The sequence below is a fragment of the Panicum virgatum genome, chromosome 1N, assembly GCF_016808335.1.
Source record: "Panicum virgatum strain AP13 chromosome 1N, P.virgatum_v5, whole genome shotgun sequence".
Classification (NCBI taxonomy): domain Eukaryota; kingdom Viridiplantae; phylum Streptophyta; class Magnoliopsida; order Poales; family Poaceae; genus Panicum; species Panicum virgatum.
The window spans coordinates 60,541,044-60,551,907 of record NC_053145.1 but is presented as its reverse complement, the minus strand read 5'-3'; positions in this window follow the sequence as shown (position 1 = coordinate 60,551,907).

The window sequence follows — 10,864 nt, the reverse complement described above, 5'->3', positions numbered from 1 at the left end:
AATTCTTTTTTGTGTTTGATGTTCACTCGTCAGCTGGGTTGCGGCTCCGCTCGAGCGGCCGTCCTTGGAGGCGGCCGCTCCCGAACGGGCTCCCCACGAGGCTGCACGGCTGCTCCCTGTGAGGCCGCTGGGAGCGGAGAGGAGAGGGACGGGAGGAGCTCAGCGACCAGGCCGGTGCTAGAGGTAGAAGACGAATCTGATAAGTGGGGTCCACCTGGCAGTGAGAGCATCTGCGGGGCCCAGCTGTCGGAGAGGTAGAGAGAGAGGCAGGTCGGGGTAGGGAGGACATTTCACACCACCAAACTGACTGGACGCCAGCGTGTCATGCCTGCGTGGCTTGCCACATGCGCAAAAGTGGTAAAATTATAAGTTAAACTTCTCTGTACTAGCGTAGTTGTAGGTGTCATTTTAAAGATGACAATCTGATGAATGCCATTCATAATAATATGAATGGTAAAAATATAAAAGACCCCTGGGTTCCAGCGTTTTCCAATACATACTGCATCAACAAAAGCCTCACTCCTGCCTCAAAACATTATAGGCCTCAAGAACAAAGCAGACATGGAACCCCTATCTACTTCACCTGCCAAAACAAGAGCTATGTTCGGCTGATGGAAAAAACCGGCTGATTTCGGCTAATTCAATAGTGTTCTGTGAGAGAATAAACTGAAATAAGTAGAAAACATGCAAGCTGATTTTTGAAGTGAATTGCAGCTGCATCTCGGATGCTTAGATTAGCCATCAGGAAATTTCAAATCCTTGCCGTGTATTACCACCTGTCGCGGTTCAACCTGATAATGGTTTGGGCTCTAACTGGTTTTAGTGGTTCGATTTCTTATCTGGATGGGCTTGGTTTGGTGGGTAATGGAGTGAAATATATATAGGTTCGCTTTCGTTCAGTAATAAATTTGGTTTGAACTAGTTTAGATCGGTTTTCGAGTTGGTTTTAGCAACGTCTATTAGTAACACGGACTTGAGCGACCGCGCCTCCACGGGTTTCGTATTCCTCCCCCGCTTCCTCCGGATTATGGGTGGGCATTCGGGTAACCCGAAAAATTCGGGTCGGGTATTTCGGGTTTTGAGAATTTCGGGTTTTGAAATCTGTAACCCGAAATTTGTCCGAAATAATGAAAACCCGACATTTCGGGTACCCGAAAATTCGGGTTCGGGTTACCCCGAACTACCCGAAATTTGTACGTCTCCATGGCGAGCGTCGGAGGCGAGGTGGTGATGACCGGCGGCAGCGGGGGCGGCGGCTCGCTCACGCCCCGCGGCTGGAGCAGTGCCTACGCCGAGAGCGTCTCCATGGCGCAGGCGTGCGTCGAGAGGCGAGGAGACCGGCGGCCGGCGGGGGCGGGGGCGGCACCTGCGTCGACGCTGAGCCGCTGACTGCTCGGAGTGGGCGCGCGGCGGCGGCCGGGGTGGGGCTGGGGGTGGATGCGGCGGCAGCGGCCGGGGTGGTGGCTGGGGTGCCGCGACGGCCGAGGTGGGGGCTGGGGTGGACGCGGCGGCGGCGGCCGGGGTGGGGGCTGGAGGGGGACGCGGCGGCGGCGGCCGGGGTGGGTGCTGGGGGTGGACGCGGCGGCGGCGGCCGGGGTGGGTGCTGGGGGTGGACGCGGCGGCGGCGGCCGGGGTGGGTGCTGGGGGTGGACGCGGCGGTGAGTCGGCGACGGCCGGGGTGGGGGCTGGGGATCGGCGCGGCGGCGGCGGCGGCCGAGGTGTGAGCGGGGGTTGGGCGCTGCGGCGGTGGTCGGGGTGGTGGCAAGACGGTCGGCGCGGCAGATGGGGTGCGGCTGGGCGCTGGGCGTGGAGTCCGTGGAGGCGTGGACGGACGGCGGCGGCATGAGGGGTTGGACTGGAGGCGCGAGGGACTGAGGGGATTGACAGGGTTAGGGTTAGTCCAAGTGGAAGGGTTTGGTGGGCTGGGCTCAAAATATGAGTGGGCCGAATGAATAATAATTTTGGGCTGGTCTTTTGTTCGGGTTTGTTCGGGTATTTCGGGTACCGTGGCCCAATACCCGAATTACCCGTAATAATTTCGGGTACCGTGGCTTGAAACCCGGATTAGGGTTCGGGTTTTTCGGGCTCGGGCTCGGGTTTCGGGTATCGGGTATTTTGCCCAGCCATACTCCGGATCTTCCTCTTGCTGCATACCGCCGTTGCTACTTGCTGCTTGGGGAACACACTATTTCCATCCATGTCGCTGCTACCAGCAAGATCAATCTCGTTGTGGTCGTTGTCGCTGCATGGCCGCGATTCTTGAAGGGCGTGATTGGTTATCTTCTCTAGCGAGTTTGGCTCGCATAAGAGAACCAGGCTCCTCGTAGCCAGGCTACCCATATGCAAGAGCTATTTGTTTGGTTGTATGGTTCACTCCAACCAGGTTACAAGAAAATGGTGTTTGGTTGCCCGCATAAAGATATATTGCACAAGATGAACATAGTAAAATAATTATCACCATTATATTTATTTGTATGACTATACTCCAACAGCCTTTGATTCATTTGGTCATAGCTTCATATTGTTTAACATACTTTAATATCAGTTAATATATACTAATAATATATTAATTATATCATTAACAGGACAAAGCAATGCATGGTGCGAGCCGAGCTCGCCGAAAACGGCTGCTCGCTGCGTTCCGGACGAGCCAGGCTCTGGCCTGCTTCTTGCGCATGTGCAGAACCAGGCTCCGATGACTGCGCCGGTAACCAAAGATTTTTTTTATTTTTAATCTTTTTAATAATATTTTAAATTTAACTTGGTTGGCAGTTTATTTTCACTCCATAGCCCGTTTGGTTGCGCCACTGCAGCTGGCGCGACGGATGGCTGTTGTCGCGCCAGTGCATGTGGCACGACAGGGCTGCCACGCTGGCACTCGATGCAGCGCTGCGCCACGGCTGTGCTGACAGGGCAATGACGTGGCACCTCTGTCGCGCCACATGCACTGGCGCGACAAGAGGCCTGTCGCGCCAGGCGGGCTGGCGCGACAAGAGCATTATCTGGGCCCGCGCAGGCCCCCTTCCTCCCCCGCCCTCCCACTCTTCCTCCTCGCTCCCGTGCAGTGCGCCGCCAGGCGCATTGCCTCCGCCGCCGCCGGCCAGGTCCCCCTCAAATCCTGTGATTTGGGGGGGCAGTAGGGGAAATCGATCCCCACCCTCTCCCGAATGTATTGCTCCCATTTCCTTTTCGTTTTACCTTGTGCATTAGTAGTTGTTAGGGTTGTTTGTTGATTAGGGTTAGAATTTTGATGTGAGAAATAGTGTTGTAGTTGCTAGTGTAGTTATGTTTGGAGGTTTAGGTGGTACTCAGATGGTATTCTTCTCGCGATTTTAACATGAGGAAGTAGTTGCATGGATCGTTTAGGGTTTGTTCTAGCATTGAGTAGTGGAAAATGAAATGAGAGTTTGTTTCAACCATACACAGACAAAATAGGGTTGAAGTTTGTATGATGCTAAGGGAATAAGATTATCTATGGCATAGAATGGTTTGTGCGTGGTATTTGATAGTCATATAGTATGGTTATTTGAGTTTATTTGTACCCCCAATTGTTTGTGTAGGTGATTTCTTTGTATACGTGATCAAGGTATAGACAATGGACGAATTAGTTCGGTTCTTTCACGAGGGTATGGTTAAGAAAAATGGAGAGTTTGAGAATATGATAGAGGATGTTGAACTTTTCGATAGTTCTCCATCGTTCAATGATTTGGTAGACCGAGTTGTTTCAAAGCATTCTTGTGGAATTGATGAAATAACTCTGAGGGGCAGATTTGATTGTGGTAAAGCTAGATCACATTATGTTATGTTGACATTGGAATTGGAGATGCATTGGAGGAAGTACAAGGATATAGTAGTGCGTGCAAATGTGATTTGTTGGGAGGTGGTTGTTGAAATAACCCATAGATCTAGATCACAAGAACCAGTTGGGAGAGTAGATGTAGTTCCATTTCGTATGGAGAATATAACTCAAGAGTCAATCATAGTAGAAGATGTCCCAAATCTCACTTATGCTAGTGAATTTGTTGCGGATTATGATATGGCCGTCGCTTCGGATCATTTCGACAACGGAACCTTCGAGGAGGACGATGACAGGGGTGCTGGAGACGATGATGCTATTTCTTTAGGTTCAGAGGAGAATGAATACGATAGTAGTGATGACGAGGACGATGATGAAGACACTGGGGAAGAAGAACCGGAGGGTAATGTAAGTGTGCCCCAAGTAGAGCAGGAAAATGATGATGCCGATGGATCCAGCGCTAGTGATGAGGAAATAAGTGGTGATGAGGAGTGTAGGGATGGGACAATGGGTCGGGCTGTTAATAACGCTGATGCACATTTTAGGTATACTGCTGAAGAGTTGCGCATGATGAAGCTAGCCCACGTTGAAGTCCCGGCAGTTTCAAATGCTAAGGATCTTAGCAGGATCCATAGAGCCATTTGTGACTCATATATTTTTGAAAGCGAGTCTGTAATTGATAGTGACAGTCCAGAGATTCACAAGGGCATGAAGTTCAATTCACTTCCAGAGTTGCAGTTTTTCTTGGCTGATTATGCAGTGCGTCATCATCATCCATTTAATGTGGTTCATTCGGACAAGAGCGTACGGTACTATATGCTATGCAAGCAGGGGTGCTTATGGGGTGTATGGGCACGGATTGTTAGGGGCACTGGTCAGTGGAAAATTACCAGAGTAAGACAGCCTCACACATGTGCATCCTCGAGACTGAAGCAAGTTCACGCACAGTGCACATCACGTTACCTAGCACATTGCATTCTTGGTATTGTTCGGAAGGACAGCGACACATCAGTTCCTTCGCTTATGGAGTCAATTTTCGGCATGTGTTCTTACCAGGTGAAGTACTCGAAAGCATGGCGTGCAAAACAGTATGCTATAGCTCTTTGCTGGGGAGATTGGCTAGAGTCATATGCAAGGGTGCCCAGAGTCTTGACGGGCATGTCTCTATACAATCCAGGGATTAGATGGTTCATACACACGGGAAACATGATGCTTCCTCACAACAGAGTGTACAAGCACGTTTTATAAAGGGTGTTCTGGTGCTTTCCCCAGTGTGTTGAATCATTCCAGCATTGCCGACCTGTGACCCTCGTGGATGCCACATTCTTGACGGATAAATACAAGAGGACACTAATGATGGCAGTTGCCGTGGATCCAGAGAGGCAACTAGTTATGTTAGCATTTGCTTTGACCGAAGTAGAAAACAACGACAGCTGGTCATGGTACATGAAGCTGGTGCGGCGGTATGTCTTGGGTCCCTCCAGGCAAGTTTGTATGATTTCTGACCGGCACCATGGCCTCCTAAACTGCGCTAAAGAGCACATGGATGGATTTCCCCCTCTTGTGCATAGGTGGTGCATGCGACACTTTGCAGCAAACATGTGGAGGCATTAGGAAAAAAGGAACTAATTGGGAAACTAAAGTTGTTTTGTTCAGTGCGCACGGAGAAATCTTTTGAAGAAAAACTTGCAGATTTAGAGAAGGAAATGAATGACACGGCCAAGGAGTGGCTGAAAGGCGAGATGGTTGACAAGGATAAATGGGCTCTTGCTTATGATGAAGGGGGGAAGCAGTACGGTATCATGTCAACAAACAATGCTGAGTCATTAAACAATATATTTAGGGGTATTCGGTCAAGACCTATTGCAGGCATTGTAGAGTACTCCTTCGAGAAGTTGAACGAGTACTTCGTCGATAGATGGGGTAAAGGCCGGAGTTTGTTGGATAAGGGTGAACAATGGGGACTAATAGCAGAGGAACACCTGAAGGATGCTGAGGATAGATCGGTGAACCAACTTGCAGCGCCTTACGGCCCTGAAAGAATGATTTATGGTGTTAGAGGTGCAGGTGGTACAAATATAGGAGGAGAGAGTCATGGAGGACGCCATTACAAAGTGGACCTCAGATCTGGCGAGTGCACTTGCATGACACCACAACTGTTACATCTTCCATGCTCTCACCTAATAACGGCATGTAGAGCTCAAGGACTTTATTTCAAAAGCCCCATTTATTTGAGTCCATACTACGCTCGGTCGAACACAATTAACATATGGGAGTCCAGTTTTGAGCCTTACCTCGATCCGTCCCAATGGCCCGAGTACAAGGGACTAGAGTACGTGCCGGATGCGTCGCTATTGAAACTTAAAAAAGGAAGGAGGCGGAAGAAAAAGCTCAAAGGTGACATGGACGAGTCGCAAGGTCGGGCTAGTGCGGACTATGGCATCGGTGATTTCGATGAGGACAGGAGCCAGAACCATTGCTCCAAGTGCCATAGATTTTGTTCTCGGTGCAAGTGTAAGAAGAAAAAAAATCAAAAAGAAAAAGAACGGTCCAACCCAACCCGAGAAAGAGAAAAAGGCATAGCACACAGATTTATGCTTAGTATAAATAATAATTAGCAATACAAGTTTAAATAGAGTTCATTGTTACTCTACAATCGTTGTTGCAATAATATTTATTGATTGTTGTTTCTAAATACTTTTTTGGTTCATTATTCTGTTGGTTCTAACTGATCAAGTTTTGATTTGTCACTGCAGGATGGCGCACCCCAAGTTCCCCCTACTGGAGACGTTCTACGACTCCAACCACCGAGCACACGTCCTAGTTGACTGTGGCGAGGTTTGTATTTGTTTTACTAGGTACTTCAATTTATATAATTTTTTCCTGCCCTCTAACGACTCGTTTGCTATGATATCAGGCGCTGCAACCCTCCGCGCACGTACCCACTCCCCCACTTCGGTGGGATGAGCGGTACGTGCCGTACCTTCACGGGGCCGGGATGTTTCCTCTGGCGCGTGTTGTCTGTGCGGGGCTCCCAGTTATGGATGCACCTCTTCTGACTGCTTTTGTGGACAGATGGAGGCCAGAGACACATTCATTCCATTTACCTTGCGGGGAGGTCAGCATCACTATGCAAGATGTGGTGATGATTCTCGGGCTACCATTAGAGGGCAATGCTGTGACCGGCATGATTCAGACTGATGGTTGGAGGGATATGGTGGAGGCACACATTGGGATTTGACCTCCAGAACCACCTGAGGGAGTCAAGGACAGGAAGACCTCAGGGGTTAGCTCGGCTTGGTTGAAGCAGAATTTCAACCATTGTCCTCAGGAAGCTGTAGAGCGGTATGCTCGCGTGTGGTTGTGGCACCTGTTAGGGGGCTTCCTGTTTCCTGATGGTTCCGGGAACACCATCTCATGGATGGTCCTTCCAATTCTGGGACAACAGTGGGAGAATATCGCTAAGTACAGCTAGGGGTCGGCAGTACTAGCTTGGCTTTACCGGCAGCTTTGTGACGCATGTCGGCGTGCTGGCAACGACTCGAACCTAGGAGGTTGTGCATACCTCCTGTAAATTTGGATTTGGGAGCGGTTTCCAGTCAGCCGGCCATACCGTGGAGAACAAGAGGTAATTCTTGCCTTACAATTAAATTTTGAGTTTAGTGCACATTATTTGTTGTTCTTAACCCTACTTTTCCTCCGTTTGCAGCCATGGCCGCACCACGATCCTGAGTCGAGGCCCACCGTTGCTTACTGCTGGAAGAACATTGGAGCTGTCAGAGGGGATCCTTTGCGCCGCTACATGCGTTACATGGACGACCTAGACTGCCTCACACAAAATCAGGTACTAATCTGCATCCGGGGTTTTTAAATAAATGCTTCTGTCCTCACAATATCTAATGCTTGCGTGTTATATAGATATTCTGGACACCGTATAGTCGAGACGAGCTGGAGGAGTTGGGACTTAGTGACATTTGCAGAAGAGATGCAGAATTGTGGAGGACGTGTGTGACTTTGATTTTCTAATTCGTAGTCGAGCTCCACTTACCGCATCGTGTTAAGAGACAGTTCTCAAGATTGCAAGACTTCCCTCCGGAGGCTATTTCGACATCCCAGGCATTGCATCGGTACGTTGTTTTTAATTCGAATTTTATTTTTCCTACCAAATATGATGTCACTAATATACCGCTTATATTGCAGAATTGACAGGAAGAAATGCTACACTGAGAATGATTGGCGTGTCAAACATGCAGTGCCTCTGGGGCAGTGGGAACAGAGGCAAAGGATGGATCCGGAAAGTGGGCCAGCACATAGGCACAACCATTATAAGGAATACCTTCATTGGTTCCATTCAGTGACTAGAGTTTCAATCAAGCTGCCACGATCAACTGAGCCTATAGAAGACCATGCGGACACCGACGATGATGATGACATCATCGATGAGTACGATGACATCACTCGCGGTGGAGTGCAGCCTGAAAGGGGCCCTTTGCAGAACTACATGGTACATAATGCTATTTCAATGTTTAGGGTTCTTACAAACGTATTCACAGTTTCAATTATGTTAGGACTAACTCAATCGTATCAGGCACAACAACTCGGGCGTCTCGCTAACGAGGCAGGCGTGGCAATGGCTCATGCAAGCGAAGGAGACAATGGAAGGGGCCACTTTAGGGCATTTGTCGAGGTAACCGTCTTTTTGTTTAGTCATATTGTCACCATCTTTGTAATGCTTTGTTACGGGTATTGCCTAACATTTTTTGGCTGAACACAGAGGGTACGCAAGAGTTGCAGGCGGATGGCCGCGAAGCTTAATTGCATGGCCCGCCCTGACGAGGACTTTGGTCCACAGGCCCCTGGATTGGGAGCTTGTAGTGCACGTGGCCCAACCTCAAGCACACGTACACCGATTCACTACGGTGATGTGATGGCTAGAACTCCTTTGCCCTCCACTTCCAGAAGTCATTCGCGGTCCACTTCGAGGACGGCATCACGTGCCTTGTCTAGGGGAAAAGCTATCCAGTCCCCAGAAACCAGTGAGGAGTCTGTCCGCCAGGACAACTCAGAAGATGAAGACCCAACCTTTCAGGTACTCAGGATGTCTCAGATGTTTGATGCTCCCCCAGAAATGCAGACTCAGGGCGAATCGAGCCAGGTAAGCATGTGTAATAGAAATCTTTTAACTTAGAGGTGATAGCGTTTCATTATAAAGAAAACGTGATGTTCCACACATTCTTGTTATTCAAGATTCCTCCACACTATATTTTTTTATGCAAGCACCTGACTCTGGGCCCGCTTCCCCTCTGCGTCGCCAACAAAGGCGTTCTCGTGACCACACCGACGTTGGTAGCGCGAACGTGCTCCCAACTGCTCCTGGAAGGCAACAGCGCCCCAACGACCCTTTCAGCCCTCCCGACCAGGGACGGCGCCGTAGATGAAGAACCACCGACACTTTGTTCCTAGATCTGTTGTCAAAATGTTACCTAGAACCTATTTGTGCATGTCATGAACGTCTAGTGCTTCAGATGTAGTATTTGTGCTTGTCATGAACTATTTCTGTTTGTCATGAACTATTAGTGCTTGTCATGAACTATTTGTATTTGTAATGGACTACTTTAGCTTGTCATGGACTATATGCTTGTAATGGACTACTTTAGCTTGTCATGGACTATATGCCTGTTCTTGCTGAGTTACTTGTGGATAATTACTTGAACATAGAAGTCTATGAAAAAGACGTCCATATATTGCTACGAATCTTAAAATTAGCAGCGGCAAATACAATGGTCGATGAGCTGCAAAGCTGAGCTACATGTAGGATTATTTTGTTTTCTTTTTGCAGCAAAAATAATGGATTCACTCTCCCTTTAGCACATGATGAAGGCAAGAGAATTTGACATATGAGAGGGAACATGTAGGGGTTGTGAAGAGGGAGAATGCCATTGTCGCGCCATTCCGGGTGGCAGCAAGAGAATTCGACATATGAGAGGGAACATGTAGGGGTTGAGAAGAGGGAGAATGCCATTATCGCGCCATTCCGGGTGGCAGCATGAGAATTCGACATATGAGAGGGAACCAAGCGAGCTAAAGTAGATCAGTTCAGTGAACTTTGTGATAGCCTTGTCGCGCCATCCCGGGTGGCGCGACATACCTGTTCAGTCGCGCCATAGCGGCCAAAATGCAGCCTTTTCTGGAATGTTATACACGTTGGCGCGGTAGATCAGTCTTGTCGCACCATCCGACCTAGCGCGACAAACAGGCTCTGTCACGCCAATGTGTCTGGCGCGACAAACTCGATCTGTCACGCCATCTGAACAGAGTTGCAGGCCATTCTGGTCTGCGAACAAGGTTGGCGCGGCAGAGCTTCCTTGTCGCACCATCCGTACTGGCGCGACAGAGCCTCATTGTCGCGCCATGTCAAATGGCGTGGCAAATTTGAACTGTGACGCCATCTAAACCTAGATGAGTCGGCACATGACTATTATTCCATGCAAAATTAGAGCTCCTCTTGACAAGCATAGAAACAGCAACATCAAGTGCTGAAACATCATAATTCAAGCATCAGTTTTTTTGCCATGTATCGTACAAGCTTTTTAGTTAATAGGCTTTTCAGTCACTAGACTTTTCAGTGAATAGGCTTTTCAGTCACAAGGCTTTTCAGTCACTAGGCTTTTCAGTGAATAGGCTTTACAGTCACTACACTTTTCACTGGCCATAGACTTTTGTGCCCACATCACTGGCCAACAAACTTATGATATATTGTACTCTCTATAAACTTCGCATCTCTACTTGCGAATGTAATCTCAAATTATCGCTCTCTTAAGTTCTATATCCATGTTTTAGTTGTCTAGTACTTTTCATTATATTGCTGAATTAGGATTCCATGTAATATGTGTATGTTCTGTTATTTGATATGTACCGATCCATTCAACATCTCATGTTGTTCCACCCTAAATTTGTAATGCAAACAATTGATATGACTCTTCATTACATAGCACGCGATACAAACTAAGTAAAGTCCAAATGTCATAACCATACAGAGTTCGAAACTATAAATAAAGTCTCATACAC